At 36.6% G+C, this 16,668-nt stretch overlaps 1 long non-coding RNA gene across 4 annotated transcripts; it reads left to right on the forward strand.

Moving 5' to 3' along the window:
* The first annotated feature begins 4,168 nt into the window (after positions 1–4,168).
* On the forward strand, positions 4,169–14,932 carry LOC121109999. 4 transcript variants are annotated; one of them, XR_006936893.1, is made up of 5 exons: positions 4,169–4,318; positions 5,318–5,417; positions 5,813–7,317; positions 9,418–9,494; positions 10,819–14,932. It is a non-coding gene; the product is annotated as an uncharacterized LOC121109999 (long non-coding RNA). The 4 variants fall into 4 exon arrangements; XR_005857811.1 differs by lacking the exon at positions 5,813–7,317 and having other exon boundaries at positions 8,632–9,494; positions 10,819–10,973; positions 13,277–14,932; XR_005857809.1 differs by lacking the exon at positions 5,813–7,317 and having other exon boundaries at positions 8,632–9,494.
* The last annotated feature ends 1,736 nt before the right edge of the window (positions 14,933–16,668 follow it).

Below are 16,668 nucleotides of genomic sequence, written 5' to 3' on the forward strand. Positions count from 1 at the left end.
AGCTGAAAGCATTGTCTAGCACAGGGACAAAACTCAGAAAAGTCCAGAAGTGGTTGTCTTGTCAGCTCTATCTATTCACACATTAGATACAGAGTTGTTAGGATTCTGAATTTCTGGCAGACAACTGTAACAGTGACTGAGGTACGTTAAACTAAAGTGGTGGAAGTGGTGGATCCTAAGTTAGTAACAAGGATATTTTGTTCCTCCGTTATTTCTCAGTAGAAATAAACTGTTTTAGAAGCAAAATGGGATAAGGTGCTATCTAACAGACTACTTGAATCTTCTCCTTAGCATGTTTCTTGAAAGGCTTTCCAACAAAAACAAAATTTTAATCAAGTTCATGGAATTGTAGAATCATCTGAGTTGGAAGGGACCTTTAAAGGCCGTCTAGTCCAACTCCCTTGTAATGAGCAGGGTAATCTACAGTTAGAGTTATCCTTGTCTTTTGGATGATTTTGTTATGATGTTCCTCAGAGCATAGCCTCTGGGTTGTTTTATTTCTCAGCTTCTCAAAAGAATTCTGACAAGAGAAATTGTACTGAAATTTTTATTCAGATGCATATATCAGACTGATCATGCTTATTGGCAGGAAGTGTATGGAAGGAATTAGTGATTAATTGTCAAAAGCTTGTTTAGAAAATTGTCTTCTCTCAAACTCTTTAACAGAAACTAGGAGGAGCAGCTGTAACAAAAGGAGTTTAACTCTTATGCTTGGCACCTACCTGACCTCAGTCATAATATATTGTTCAAATGAAAAATGATTCTTGCAATTATCAGTATATATTAGTGACTTTCATGAGGCACAGAATGGTGTTCAGGGTCATGAGTATGTTTAATTCACAGTGCAATATCTCTTATTCCTATGCATTTTTGAATTTCTCATTCAAGTATATTTCGATGTATTTTTGCTGCAGTTCTATAGTATCATGTCTTTTATAGCTGCAAATATTCTGAGAAGCTTACATATTTCTGGACGCATTTGAGATTTGGGGAAATCTGGGCAAAAAAGATTTGTTCCTTTGTATAACTGCATTGATTTTCATTATCTAGTATCAAGGGCTTGAGTATCTCTCTCCTGAGGAAAGGCTCAGGGATCTGAGACCACGTAGCCTATGAAAGGCTCAAGGTGGATCTCATCAATGTGTATAAATGAATGGTCCAAAGAGAAGCCAGGCTCTTTTCTGTGGTGCTAAGTGCCAGGACAAGGGGCATAAACTGGAACACAAGGTTCTGTCTTAATATCAGGAAGCACTTTACAGTGCAAGCAATGGAGCACTGGTTCATGTTGCACAGAGATGCTGTGGGATCTCCTTCTTTGGAGGTGTTCAAAAGCCACCTGGACGTGACTGTGGGCAGCCTGCTGTAGGCAGCCCTGCTTGAGCAGGATTTGGAGCAGATGGATGCAGAGGTCCCTTCCTGCCTTAACTATTCTGTGGAATCTGATTGTGATGGAGTATTCTTTGCGGCCTTTTGTTGCCACAGTGGCTCTAAGTCTCTCTTGTGGATGAGGATTCAGAGATGTGGCCCAGCACTCCAGGTATGGCCTTCCTGGTGTTGAGCAGGGGGGAAGGATCACCCCCCTCACCCTGTTGGGAGCATTTTGCCTCATACACCCAGGGTACCATTAATCTTCTTTGCAGCAAAGGGCAAATTGCAGGCTCGTTATCACTAATGGAAGAACATTTTGAAGATGGAGATGCACTGAATTCTGTCTCCTACCAGAGTTCTCTTCAGAAGTGTATGCTATGTAAGCAGCTGCTTTTGTTTTTTTTTTTTTTAACTCGGCTTTCTCAGTGCCTTCTTCAGTACCATACTACCTCAACTTTGAAGAGTACTCTAGAGCCCCATAATGGAAAATTATTGCAGAGCAACACAGTCATATGAAATGTAGTTAGCGGTGTTTGGAAAATCAATTATTTTGCACAGTGGAGAATAATGGAAGCTTTTATGAGACATTTACCAAGAAATCTGTGAAATATATTGTTTGTTTTTGTTTTATGCATTTGATTTTTTTTTTGTATGGTAAGGTGGTACCAAAATAATGACAGAATAAAAAATGCTGCCTAACAAGGCTTTTTTTTTTTTTTTTAGATCCTTTGTGTTTACTTTATAACATATTTTGGAGATTCAGTCAACTTGTATCATCAGGGCTATCACTGCTCTCTCTGCTGAGGTACTCATGGACTGAGTGGCTCAAAAACTATTCTTCATTAGCAAAGGAATGGATACTGCTATGCTCCATAGAGTATTTTTTTATTGAGATTTGAAAAATTTTAGATAATTGAGATCTAGGGTTAAAATTAGAACCATAGGGAAACTCTTCTGCTCTTAACACATTCTTAGTTCTCAGTACATTATGACAAAATGCTGGATGCTCATACATTTGGAAGGAACTGATTTTATGCAAGTCTGTCACCAGTTAGACTCTAGATTTCAACTGAATAATCTTGTCTACGTGCCTTCTTTCAGTATTAATAATGGCACTTCATTGTCCTTTGATCCTTATGCATAATCCCTTTTGGTTTACACTAAGTTGAAAGTCAGTACTGGAAAATTCAGCCCTGCAGACCTCCAAGTTTTTCCTAACAGTTTTTTTTTTCCACTTAAGAAATAGAATGTTTGTCCAGGGGAATACTAGCTGCTACATAGCTTTTAGATATGTCAGGGAGCATTCAAAGAATATCTATTTCCCTGTTCAACAACCAGAATTATTCTTGAATAAGAAAAAAAATGACAGAATATAATAAAGATCAAAGTACATCTCTTCCCTCCCAAACCCAGAAGTGAGGAAAGAGGAGAGACAGAACAAAGTGGATAAAAATGAAATTAAGGAAGAAGCAGAGACAGATAAAAGTGTAAAATTAAATGTGAAGTGTTTCACTTCTCTATTTTACAAGATAAATGGTCTTCACCTCCACCCTAGCCTTTTTTTCAATGAAAAGCCTTTTAAAATTATTTTATGCTGTATTTGTAGTAATTAAAAATAATTATTTTTAGGAGCTTTAAAAAATATAATAAAAAATGAAATTCTCATGACATTTTTTTTGTGCCAATTGTTGAGTTGCTACTGAGTTTTTTAAAGTCTCAGATAAATACATATAAATGTTAAGAAATATTTTCAGTTGTACATCCTCTCACTTAGGCTAGTTATAGTCATTTTTGTAGCCTCAAGCAAATCTAACTTGTCTTTGAAAATATTCCCTCTTCCTACATTTCACTTGTGAATAAAAGGCAAAATAATTCCAAGAGCAGAGCAGCAACAAAATGTGGAAGTGAAACTATAAAATCTGCACTTCCTTTAAAGTCTCAATGTCTAGCACTGTTTTCAGGATTCCAGATGACTATAGGTATCACAATCTGGCGAACTTCTTGCAAGTATTAGAAAAAATGACAGTACAATTGCAGACAAATTAATGAATGTTTGGATAAATAGATGTTGATAAGATCAAACCAGCCTGGTTGCAGCATATGATGCATTCTTGACTTGCTAAATTCTGTGAGTCAGCAATGCAGCTTATAAAGGGCATCTTGAGAAAATAATTTGATTTTCTAAAAGGATTTCTGATAAAATCTCTCATAAGAAACTAGTAAGAAAAATTAAATAGCCATGCGCTAATGCCAGAACTCAGAAAAGAACTAGAGGTGAGCAAGCCAACATCAACAAGGTTCTGGTAAATTGTTTCTTCACAGACTAGGAAGGAATTCTTAACAGGCAGTATGGAACACTTAAACAAAAAGTAAGGTCTTGGGTAAAACCACAAATGCTGATAGTTTACCCTGATCTAGCAATGATACCAAATTCATAGGAGATATCCAGGAAATCTCTCATGATTGTCTTTTTATCAGAATTAGCTGTAGGAGGACCACTGGTGTGTTTTTGGTACCATTTGATTTTAACCGGATTTTTCTAATATTGGTGCTTTAAAGAATCAGATTGACATTGCTGTGGTTCCATCATTTTGACTTTGGTGCTTTGTTTTCCAGTATTGCTTGATACAGCTGAAGTATTTGTGTGGGTATTTAGAAAATTTGATCAGAAAACCAATCTGGCTCAAAATTAATCTCTCCCCCTCTCCAGTAAAGAGAGATCCTTTCAGTTTATGATGCTGATGCAGTTCACAATGTAGTGTGTCATGATGTAGTGATGTCACAAAGTCTTCATCTGAAGACTTAAGAGAGGAGGAATGGAGTGCTGTGGTGGTAGGAATAACATCTACAATTGAATGCTTCTTGTCATGGAAATTTCTGGTTGTTTGCTTCATGTTATTTTTGAAGATGTGGCTAACTCTGAATAGACAGTGCAGCCAATCACATCCAGGTTCAACTTGATTTCTGATAATTGTTAACACAAATCAAAATGCAAATGTTGAGACATCTGTGATAGATGCATTGATGAGAGAGATCCTAAAAAGTGTAATAATAAGGCATGATGTGTCTTCAGGATAAATTAATGTGAAGTTCAGGCAATTATACTGCGATGCGTTTTACTTTTCACTTTACTTAACATATAGTCACATTGGTGTCAAAAAGAAAAAGAGAAATCTGAATATTTGAGCTAGCACAGTTTTGTCTGTGTACTTTGTCACAGTTTTGTCTGGTAGGTCAAAGTGATTAGAAATATTGAAAAATGTCACCAAACTTTATAGAATGTTTGAAAGTTTACAAAGCAAAACGTAAGCATGCGTGATGTACTGCATTAAACATGCATATTGATATGACATTTCACATGTAATAAAGTCAGCCCTTAGCCTATTTTTTTAATTGGTTAGAAGTAACAGAGTCAAGAACAGCTGGTTAGTGAGGCTGAGTGCAAGGGTGAGAATCATCTGTTCCACAGAAGCCTCAACGCAGCATTGTATAGTTCACCATTCAGATAAGTAAGTAAATAGCTTAAATCACTTGTATATATTTTCACAAATAGAAATGTAGAGATGAGAAAGCTGTAACAAAAAATGGTTCTTTGGAATCTTGGTTACACCTGAACAGGTGATGATGTGTCACGAATATTAATGAAAATAGAGATAATACAGAAGAGTGAAGAGGTTGCAAATACAGGGAAGAAGTAGGCAAAATAAGGAAAGTTTCACCCAGAATACTTGAAGATAATTATATGGAGAAAAATAGTATGAAAAATGTTTAAAATTAAAAATATGGGAAGTGGCAACACTAAGGAAGATACAGGACAATAACTGAGCTGCAAATTGGATACGAATGTGAACTGGAACATAAAAGAAAACAAGCAGTTTGATTTGAGAGGCAAACTCTTCTCCAGCTCTCTGATCTGCAGAGCACATAAATAAACTGCGTCATCTTTCAGAACTGTGCATCTCGTCCTCCCAAGTTTACCTTGCCAATTTCGTGAGCCAGTTGCAAAAGAGGATGCATCACCACAGTGCAGCATTTTATCATTCACAAAGGTAATGCATGGTGTGAGCTACATAGCTATAAGCAGAGAAATGGTAATCCCTCACCATAACTTTGAGGCCGGAGGTAGCTGCAGTATGGCTGTTAATGGCAGAGGAGGGTCTGGGTTCCATTTTCATTGTTTTAGGTCATTCCCTGCAGATAGGGTCATACGGTGGGGCACGCTGCCAACCTTAGAGCTGCAAAGCACATTTTCTGCACTCATATTTTCAAGCTCTGCACAGATCTGTAGCTTCTCTCCAGCACTGAGGATCTCAAAATAAATGGCAGTTCTGTGCATAAGTAAAGGTTGAGTGAGTTAGTTGTTAAAGCAATGGTGGTCAATGAGAGAGGAGGTAGAACACTACTAATAAAACTGTCAGTATTTAATATTGTTGTTAACTTACAGCTTATGGCATCTCAAAGCTTTCTTTTCTCTGCAAGGAAGAATTGAAAGTAAGACCTTTGAGATATTGGAAGAGTTGGCTTGTGAAAAAGAGCAGGAAAAAAAACCCAAACAAACATATGTTCATGAATATGATTATACCTACAGTGAACCTCAGGGCCAGGACCACAGAGCTCGTTGAACCTGCTGTTCCCCTTCATGTGCATCAGTGCTTTGTGTGGTCTACAGAACACCTGTAGCTCAGTATAATAAACCCTACAGGCTTTGAAAGACTTCTGGAGCTTAGATGACCTGCAGATCCATCTGCCTTTATATTTTGCAGAGTTATGTATCTTCTTAGGAGAGTCCTTTTGCCTGACTTGCTTGTATTATGTTGCTGCAGGGCAGCTGGTATTTGATAATTGTACAATCCAGACCTCAACGTACTCTAACTCAGTAGGGCTTCAGCTAAGTTTCACATCTACAGCATGCCCCAAATCTCAATTAAAGTTCATGGTAAACATATAACTCATGTCCAAACAGCGTGGGCCTGTGAGTACCTGCACAGTTTAGCGTGAATAATAGTATAACAGAAAAGTTGATGTTAGGAATTCAGATTCTTTAGGAGACCTTTGATATGTATCCTGTACGTTGACTGTACTGGAAATTTCTACTGCTACTGTCACTAGAATATCCTACAGTTGCATGTCATTTTGTTGTGCACCTTCACACAAACATAGGAAGCCTGCACTGCTATCATCTTGCAAGAATGCTGACAGGGTTGGATAACTTTGCTTTACGCCATGATTCCATTCATCCTTTCTGGCTGCAGGTGTCTTAGGAGGTGGTGGTTCATCTTGTCTCCTTGGGCACTGTGTACTTCGTACCTTTCTCAGAATTGCACTTGACATTTCAATGTTCAAAACTTTAGTATACGTGGCATGTCGTGTTGATTTTCACACTTGAGTTGGAAATCAAGAAAAGTTCAATGTTTCCCACCCCAAAGAAACCAAATGTTTCAAAGAACTGAGCCTGAAAATAAATTCAAAACTTTTCATGACATGAAAAATATGAGGCAGAGTGAATAATTTAAAAACAGTGCAATGCAATATTTTGTAAAGCAAGCAAACAAACAAACCCCAGCATATACCATGCAGTATTGATAACCTTGGCAGACAGACAAAAGCCCCATCACAAAAAAAAGAGAACTTCTAAAAGCATAGAAAAATGTTAACAGTTGGCCAGCTGTTAGGGAAAAAAAACCTTATCCAAGTTCTAAACACTAAGCTGCAAGGAAGCAAGGCTCTTAATGTGTCTGCAGCAGGGAAGCTGAGCACAAACATAAAATCGGTGCCAGTGGAATATTCCCTAAGGGCAAAGCCCTGTTTTATCATCTAATCGCTAATCTGAAGCTGTGTGAGTACAAATGTGGCAACTGGATATACCTGTTTTTGTCAGCCTCTCTCCAGCCAGACTAAGTCAAGCCTTAGACTAATTCAGTTACTCCGAGATAAATTCTGGCAGTAGCGGTAAGTGCAGTGCTGCTTTTTCCATCAGCATTTCCTTGGACATTTGTTTTCATCCTACCTAGATTAAAAGTCTTTATATATATCCAACATAATCTTTAATGTAGAAACTTGTCTTTCTATAAACCATTAATGCCTACTAATGCCCAAATACCTATAAAAAATCTGCTAGCATTCTTATGTCCTACCTAATTTTCTGTTTAATATTTGCTCTTTGGAAGAGTCATCCGTGTTCTTTTCTTTTTTGGTACAGCTCCTAGCACAGTGAGGCCTGATCTGAGGCTGATTTTCCTAAGTAAAAAAAGTTCTGTAGGAGATGTATTGGGAGTAAAAGTTTCAAAATAGATCTATGCCATTTGAGCTTTAATGCTTCACTGCATGCTTCCCATTTTAAAGGCAGGGTCAGATTCAGTGAAGTAGCTGGAAAGATAAAGGAGGGACTCCGTGAGATTTTTGCCAAAAATAAGAGCTTTCGCCCGCTGTCCTGCAGTCTCTGAGACTGACCTGTCACGTTGGGAAATCGTGTACCTTGTGCCAGCCTTCATTTTTATGATGACAAAAGGCAAGGACAGAAAGTTACAACTGTTTCCACCAAAGAAAATATAAAAATGTGGAAGCATCATGTAGTACTTTGACAATCAGTTAAATAATAATTACTTGATTGACTGAGATATAGTATCATGCAGTCAACAGTTTTTCAGTCAAAAGACTAAGTTCCAAAATACATGAATCTTGTATTGTTCAGACAGATAATATAAACCAAAATATGAGAGATTGGGAAATAACTGACAGTAATAGAGCTTATGGTTATTAACATACTTTTTTAAATTTCATGTTACTTCATTGTAAAGGAATTTTTATGCTACCTCATTTCTTAAAGAACAGAGACGTATTATGTAGTTGCATAAAGTACTTGCTGATAAGCAATCTTTTGAATCTTTGAAAATCCCTTTTCTTCAGTAAATATATCAACCTCGACCCTTAAACACAAAGCAAAGCTTACTGATGTGGTGACTTGAGAAATGCAGCATTTGTCTAGAAAGGCTAAATGGGATATTATTCTGCATTTATTTTAATAGATATTTGCAGGCATATGCAATTTTTAAATGCACATACTTTCATAAATATAAGGAAAAAGAGCAAACAAACCTCAGCAAATGATACTCTTGATTTAAGATTCTGTAATGTTTTTTATAACTCCTTAGTAGGTATTACAAGTAGCAAAAACAGAAAAAGAAAAAAAAAAAAAAAGGAAATTTCCATTTTAACTAGACCTCTTAATCCTAACAAGTATTTAATCTTTTGGAAATTCCTCAGTGGCACATTGCTGATGGCAGGCAATGAAGGTAGTTGACCTGTCCCCTGTGGAGCAAACCCAAGGCAGCCTGCCTAATCTCATCCTGGGAAATACATCCAGCATCACTGCAACTGGAGAAATCACATGGGTATTTTTTCAGATGCCTTCCAAAGGCACACACAAAAATTATTAAAACAAGCTTTGTTCAGTTCACAGTTTAGCCCTTCTGAAGTATCTCCCATACCCTTGAAGTATAAAGACGCCAGCTCTAGTTAAATTGTTTTTGAGATTGTCTGCGAAGTGACTCTCATCCCCTTGAGAGGAAATAACTTGATCCTCGCTATTCTGTTTTTCAGAGGAAATAGTGATATAGTCAAAACCAAAAATACACACATATAAAAAGTTTTAGAATAAGAAGGCCTTATTTTTAAGACGTTGTCTTTTTCCAGTATAAAGTGCCTTCAGATATAGTACAATTTTGCTGAATTTTAAGTACTCAGGCTGAAGTTTCTTATGGCAGATGTCTGCCTCGGGCTGATACGCATATTGTTCTCTACTTGTTTTGGTAACCTTAAGCAAGCAGTTCATTTATGCTTCCCAGTAGGTTTATAGGAAAATATTTTTGCCCCGTGAAAAATGTTTACGGTTACCTAGGAAGCTATTATCTCCATGTTGTGGAGCAGTGGCCTAAATTTGGCATGAGCCATCCTATGGAAATCTGCCCACAGTTGGCTTTTATTTATAATCCACTGAAATTTCAGCTTCCATGTTTCCAGCCGTTAAGGTTTGTCACCTATCTTCTTCAGAGTTTCCTCTGCACTGTATCTGCTTCTTTCCTGGAGTGACGGGGCTGAGTGGGACATTGTATAATTCCTCCTCTTTGGTGAGTATTGTAATATGGGGTGCAGAGCTGTAGCTAGAGATTATCTCTCTTTTAGTGTCCAAGAGCCCCTGCTGATGCCACAGCAATAAGAAGTAAACTATCTAAGTAGTGCATGAGGAGTTGGAGCCGAAAGTATTACAAGGGTGGGAACAACCATTACACAGAGAGAAGAGAGTGACTGAAATTGTTAACCAAGAGATGTAAATACAGGGGAAGTAGTGAAATTAAAAGGAGTGGAAGCAGACTGGATGTCAGAAAGGAGTTATTTGACTGGAAAGGCCAGCAGGGAATCTTTGACTGAAGTCTGAACGTACTGGCGATATTACAAGTGGAGGATTTCTTGGAGAATGGCAGATATGTATCTACCTTTGCCTGCCCCTAGAACAGCATTTTTGAGTTCTGCCTTTCCTCCTGTTAGCAAGTATTTCTGTAGGCCAGATGGAATGCTTGTCTCATCTGTCTCTTGTGGGTGATTCATAGAGGGGTGACAGCTTTGCACCACTCAGGTAATTCTCCACACTGAGTGTCAGATGTCTCTTCTGGGTGCCCAAAAACTCAATTGAGAGTACACCCATTTGATGTAACTTCTGGTTATAACTTTTACTTTTTAAAAGTTAGGACTTTTAAAAGTACAGACTTTCCAAACATGGCCTTTTATTTTTTCCTTTATGCTTTTATGCATAACATACTTATGTCATCAGTTCAGAATAACAGGTTTTTCAGTGAAACATAGTGTGAGTTGGTCATTCTTGGGATACTCTCAGAGCCTTTATATGTTGCATTTCTATCATCACATGTCTCTGAAAAGGAAAGCTAAATCAAAATATCCAAGGAAAGAGGACATTTGAAACATATTCAAAATCACAGAGCATGAAAGACAGGGACATATGTGTAAGCTCAAAGCATAACTGCCTGGGAAACGCTGAGGGATGAGAAATTTGCCGGGATTGAGGGCAGACACTCAGCAAATTTCTCTCTGGTCATTCAGCTACATTGTCCAGTTTGATAGAGGTCTGGAGAGAAGAACCGACCCATTCCCACGCACCATGTGGTACTCTTTAGTTACAATCTTTGGGTGTGTAGGTGCACACTAAGGAGTTTGCTTTGGTACAGCAGCACTAACTGTGCAATTATGCAAGCATTATATATTTTTAATTATTGACTTACCCATTTCTGAGCTACTGTTATTCTAAATAACGCTGTTATTTACTTCCACATAAAATAGCAAATGATTTCTGTAAAAGAAATAGAGAAGAATGTTTTTGTCAACAGTTTCACTGTGTACATAATGCTTTGCTTTGGTAAATATTCTCCCCATATACAGTGTCTCACCACCACTGTTTCTTAGAATTAAGGAAAAAAAAACAAACAAACAACCAAGCATCCAAGTGATAAATTTTGTATCAAGATCTGTGGAACACAGAGAAACTCCGCTCCAGCTGGGAAAACAGAGTCATTGCCAAGACTAAGAGAAATGAGGTGACTTTACCCATAAATCCCAAGCAATCTTTATCTCTTAGACATGATAGCTAACGAATAACCATTTGTTTACAAATAGCTATATCATTTTCTGGTAGTTGGAATTTTCTAAAGCTGGATCATATTTACTTCCTTCTGAAGCCTTCCATTGAAACTCTACAAGATTTCACTTTAACTATCTGATGTCTTTAAAAATCAAATCCACCTTAATTCCTTTGGGTATCGTGTTAGGTAGAATTTCTTTCAGATCTTGCAAAAAAGTCTAGGAACTTCTTATGAGTTTTTTTAATATTTAATTGTAAGTCATTTTAAATAAAATACGTGAATTTCCTTTAGCTCAGTGGCTTCATTATCTTTTGCAGATGGGATAAGTAAGGATAAGTAATTTTTCCTAAAACTTTGAGCTATCATACAACTGACAAGTTTTCAAGATGGCAAACGATGATGAATGCTTCCTGATTATTAGAGCTGCTAAGCCATGAGAAATAAAACCAAAATTTTATTGAACCACTGAGCATCAAGAGAAAACTGTTTATCCAAATGAAATTTATGGATTTCAAGAGTTTTTAAAGCTTTGTTCCTCTTTGAACTATTTTGTTTTGGGATCTCTTTTTTTTTTTTTAGGGTAAAGAAAATGTTTATCAATAAAAATAAAATTCCTTCTGAAGGACATGGAATTTCACTCCTTGAACCACCACCATCCATTGTAAAGTCTTTTTTTATTTTATCTCTACATCCCTTTTTTTTTTTTTGTTGCCTTCTGAAGACAAAATCTCTCTAGTCAAGTATTAGTGAGATAACAAGGGGCTGTATTTTAAAAAGCATAGTTGAATTGGTTGCTGTGACAAAAATTCAAGTTTTCACATTTGAAAAAGAAACTACTAAAGAGAATTTTCCCCCAGAACCTCTTAAGGAATGTGCCAGAACTAAACCAGCATCCTTTCTTGAATTACTAGAAAACCTGAGCCACGAAATTTCATCTCAAGAAATTACTAAGAATTCTTTCTGCTATGACAAGTAATACATTCTAAACTAGTTATCGTTAAACTGGTCCAACGATGCAAATGGTATCCTCCAATATATCTGTATATTTACTTTTAGTAAAATTAAAATTTGTGATTTTAACTTTCCAGCTTTTCTGAACTTCCACTTGAGGGCATGTATGGCCAAGATGGTTCTACAGCCTTTCAATTTACATCTCCCCTGTCTGCTACTCATGAATCATAGACTTGTTCTTCAGCCATCCTGCCCTACCCAATTCAATTAAACTTAATTTTGGCTCTCTGAATCAGCCTTCTATTCTCTTAGTATTTGCCCACAATCAGCTATACCAATTAACAAATTTCTGCTCAGATTATTTTTTTTTCCATCATTTTAGAATTGTTATGGCAATCAGGGTTTGATTCCTTTCTTTTCCCTTGAGACTTCTTTCAATTCTCCTTTGTCTTCCAAGGAAATTTTCCAATTTCCACTCATAAAAATACATATATATATGTATATACATATATATATATATATATATATATTTTTTTTTTTGAAAGAGGGAAAGGGAGGAGCATTACTTCTTCGCAGTGCCGCAGGATTTCTTGCTAGTGAATGTTTTTCTAGTTCATTCTGAGGTATGGCAACACGGACAGGGCTAAGAACAAGAGATATTTTGGTTTGCCATCTAACTTCTCTGTCTTCTCATATGTGGGTGTACATGTGTCTGTATAATATGGAAATGCATGCTTTATATATGCATGTGCTGTATATACAGATGCATACCTTTGTGCTAAAATGCGCTCCTACACAGGACTGAGTGAATTTTTAATGAAACATGGAGATTAGGTTTAATATTTTCTTGTGTTCTTTGCTTTAGTGCATTCTGCAGGTGTACTTGCAATGTACTAATTATTTGGTAAACAGAAGAAGAAGCTTCTCAACTTGGCATTCTTGAAGTTATGTTGTTCAGAAAGAGTGATTGAAAGGCAATACAATCTGCTTGTACATATTTAGTGCTCCCATCTCTCTGAGTTATGTCATTGGATACAGGTTTCTTTAGTAGGATTCAGATCTTACATAAGAGCTTGAACTGCTATGTTGTTGTGACCTGAAAAAAATAAATAAAAATAAAAATCAGCCATTAGATGTCATAGGGCCAGTGTAGGATCATGAGACTATTTAGAACTTTCATCTGATTGTTGGCACTGCACTGGAAGGTGCAGCCGTAAAAATCAAAATGCATATGTAAACAACTCCAAGTCGTTAGCCATATTGTTTGAAAAAGTAATGTTTACTGACTTGCATTTGTTTTGCTGTAGCTTATCTTGGATTCTGAAAAAATCTTAACAGATTCTTGAATATTACACCCTTATATGAGTGAAGGGAACAGTTACAGCAGTAATGGTAAGAAATGTTCTTTAAACAGTAGATAAAATTTGTTATTTTTGGCATAAATTAATGACAATGTGATGAGAGTTAAGAGGAAACGTGTAGCATGAACTAGTTATTGCATTTTTATTCAATACTTTGAGCAATTTATTTTCTTTTGAAGAGCATTTGGCACTGGGCGCTGTCACGGCATTAGAGAAGGAGGCCTATTGGTCTTATCTAGGATGTCAGTTCCTAATATTCTTGTAATTTCCTTTGGAAAAGACAGAAGAGAAGTGCCCAATAAAGTAAACACACAAGTAATTGTTCCAGAGCACTTATTGTAGGGTTAGCAGAATGAGTAACCTGCCTTGCTTATAAAATCTGTATAAACGTAGAAAAATATGTAAAATGTAATGTTTCTTATTAGAAAGTAATAGAAATGGAAATTGATTTCATAGAAAGCAAACAAAATACTGTTTTTTTCTGTAACATTTTTTGTTGTTGTGAGACATCAGTATAATAGTATCATTGCAAACAGCAGGTGTCTTGCTGTTGCTTGGTTCAAAGAAGATAGGGGTTTTCTCAGTATCAGGTCTGCTTAGGTTAATGTACAGCTACTTTATCTCTAATTATAGCTGTTTAGTTTTTTGACTACCTTCCAGACAAAGCTCTTGCCTCACTGAAAACGTTCACTAGATCAATTCAAGTAGACTATGTCTTCAGGAACATACCCTCTAGCTCTCAGACTTGCATTCTGTTTTTAAGTGTGCTAAATTCTGCTTCAGTGGAGCACTGTTTATCATATGTTGAGCTGTGAACTGACTTTCATGAGAACACAAGGTAATTTAAGAGATATTACCGCTCAGGGCTTGAATTCTGAATACCTTCACATGTACCCAGGAGGATATGAGAGCTCAGGTTTCACATGCTGGCTCAAGAGGGCCAGAATTTATACTCTAGAAACCAGATTTCAAATGGGCTGGGTACAGGTAGATCAAAGGAAAGTATGTTTTGGAGGTTGAGAATGGATTAAGCTGCTGATGAAGTAGTAAAAATACAATCTCTCAGATTGCTGCTGGTCTCAGATTTCAATGCTTTTCTGCAGCTGAGAGTTCTCTTCATACAAAATGAGCTGAATAGCTGAACAGATAAGATCATTGACTATGAGTGAATGTGATTTACTGTATGAGGGATAATATTGTTTCTTAGAGTTGAGTGCAAAAGTTAAACTGTCCAAAAGGACAATGACAGTTTAGCAGCCCAGTTTTTTTCCCCTGGCATTTGAATCTCATGTTTCAGAATTAAATCATTCACTCTAAAAAATGTTCCTCTAGCTTTTTCTAAAATATTCCATCAAGCACAAATATGCAATAAGCAATGATGTAGTATAGTTTAAATGTAAACAGGGACAACCCCGTGGCTCCCATTGTAAGTATTCCAGTCCTAACTGGGACAGCTGGAACTACGCTGATACAGAACTCAGTGAAGGACCTCACTTGATGCTGAAGATGGCATGGAGAGACTTCAGCTAAGTCAGACTCACTCCTGTTCTGAACCAGGAATTCTGATTATGCAACAGTCACCATTGTAAAGAACAGACGTGACATGAGTCTTCATCCTAGGACCAAACAAAAGTACTTAGTTAAGAATTGTGCTTACTTGTAGCAAAGGAACAATAACTTAACTGACCACATATTAACTGTCAAAATTATGAATGACTTCACTGTCAGTTAAAAAGCATGAGAAAGGAAGAAGACAGACATGCTGAGATCTACATGATGTTTGGTACCTTGTGTATTTGATCTTAAGTTATATTATCTTAGTTTGCTGTTGTTGATGGAAATAGATTAGATTGTATTTTCAGCTTTATATTGGGTTGTTTTCTTTTGCTGAGCACTACTCAAAACCAGATCTCCAAAATACGATATCTGTTTTTCCAGGTACAGTTTTGAGCACTGCTTTTTTCAGCAAGCAAATGATAAAAAATACAGATATGCATACAAACCTCAGCTGCATGTGCTAACTGAATACAAACTAAGCACAAATGGGCTTTTACCGATGTAAATTCTATCATTTGCTTGTACAAGTGACAGTGATAAACAACCGCACACACCAGTGATTTGCATTCACAAAGTTGAAATTTAGCCCTGAATGCATTTTGAGACCGTTAAGTGTCATACTCTGTTGACAGCAGGGTTGACCTGAGAACATCAGCTTCTTAATCAAAACATTTCCTTGCAACTTCAGTTTATTTTCTTCATCTCCATTACCATGTTTATTTATTTTTAATCTGTCATCAACACATCTGGTCTTTTGAATTGTTAGGCTGAATATTGGTTTCTGGTGCACTATTGCTAATAAGTTGTCAGGCATTGCTATTTCAGTATGTTTGTCTAGTTCGGGGTCTAATCCTACTAATTTTGAACTTACTGGATATCATTCCATTGGCTTTTGGACTGTACACTCCTTGGGGCAGGGATGTGCCTTCCATTGTATTTTACGAGTGTAGTACCCAGTGATGGCATCCAAGAAATACAAATAGTACAATAACCCATTCTTTCAAGGGACAAAAGACTGTCCTTTGGTGCATTGATCTTTCATCTATCTTGAGTTTGCCGTTCAAAATCAGAATACCATTTGCAGGGTTTTCACTTTCATCAGTTTCCTGGGTTTTTGCATCTTATGGTTTTCTCATGTATCCTCATCAATTTGCTTCGTAAGCAGTTGTTCGTATGTCTGTTTTTAACTACAGTTGTGGGTAGAAAAATTAAACACAAATACATTTGGAAAATATATGCTGTCCCCACTCAGCAAATGTTTCTTTAACATTTCTGCACTTTTTTTTTTTTACTTTATAGAATCTTGCAAAACCTGAAGTAATGAGAATGTGAACTTTATTATTAATAAGACATTGATAGCTCAAAAATGCACATATATTGAAATTATTTATGGAATTTAAAATTATTTTGGAAAGGGAAAGTTCAGAAACTTTTCTTCTCTTTCAAAGCCCAGTTCTTCCTTCCACCTTGTAATTGTTGTATTGAGGTTTATCCTCGGCAGAGATAACCAAGTCAGACTCTGTCCTAAAAACTAATTAAAATGTTTTATTTATACTGTTTAAACAAATAGGGTCTAACTCAGTGGATTCAGCCACTTGCAAATTAAGATCTGAGTAAAGTGGACAAAACTTTGAGACTCTAAACTAAAGTCCTGGCAGTCAAATAGAAAGGTAATTAATCATATACATACTTGTTATAAGGTTTAGTCCTAAAAAGGCGTGATGCATTGCGTTTAGTCTTATTTATGCTTTATGCATACTTTTTTCCTTTACGTTTAAGCA

Source organism: Gallus gallus, chromosome 2, assembly GCF_016699485.2.
Source record: "Gallus gallus isolate bGalGal1 chromosome 2, bGalGal1.mat.broiler.GRCg7b, whole genome shotgun sequence".
Lineage (NCBI taxonomy): Eukaryota > Metazoa > Chordata > Aves > Galliformes > Phasianidae > Gallus > Gallus gallus.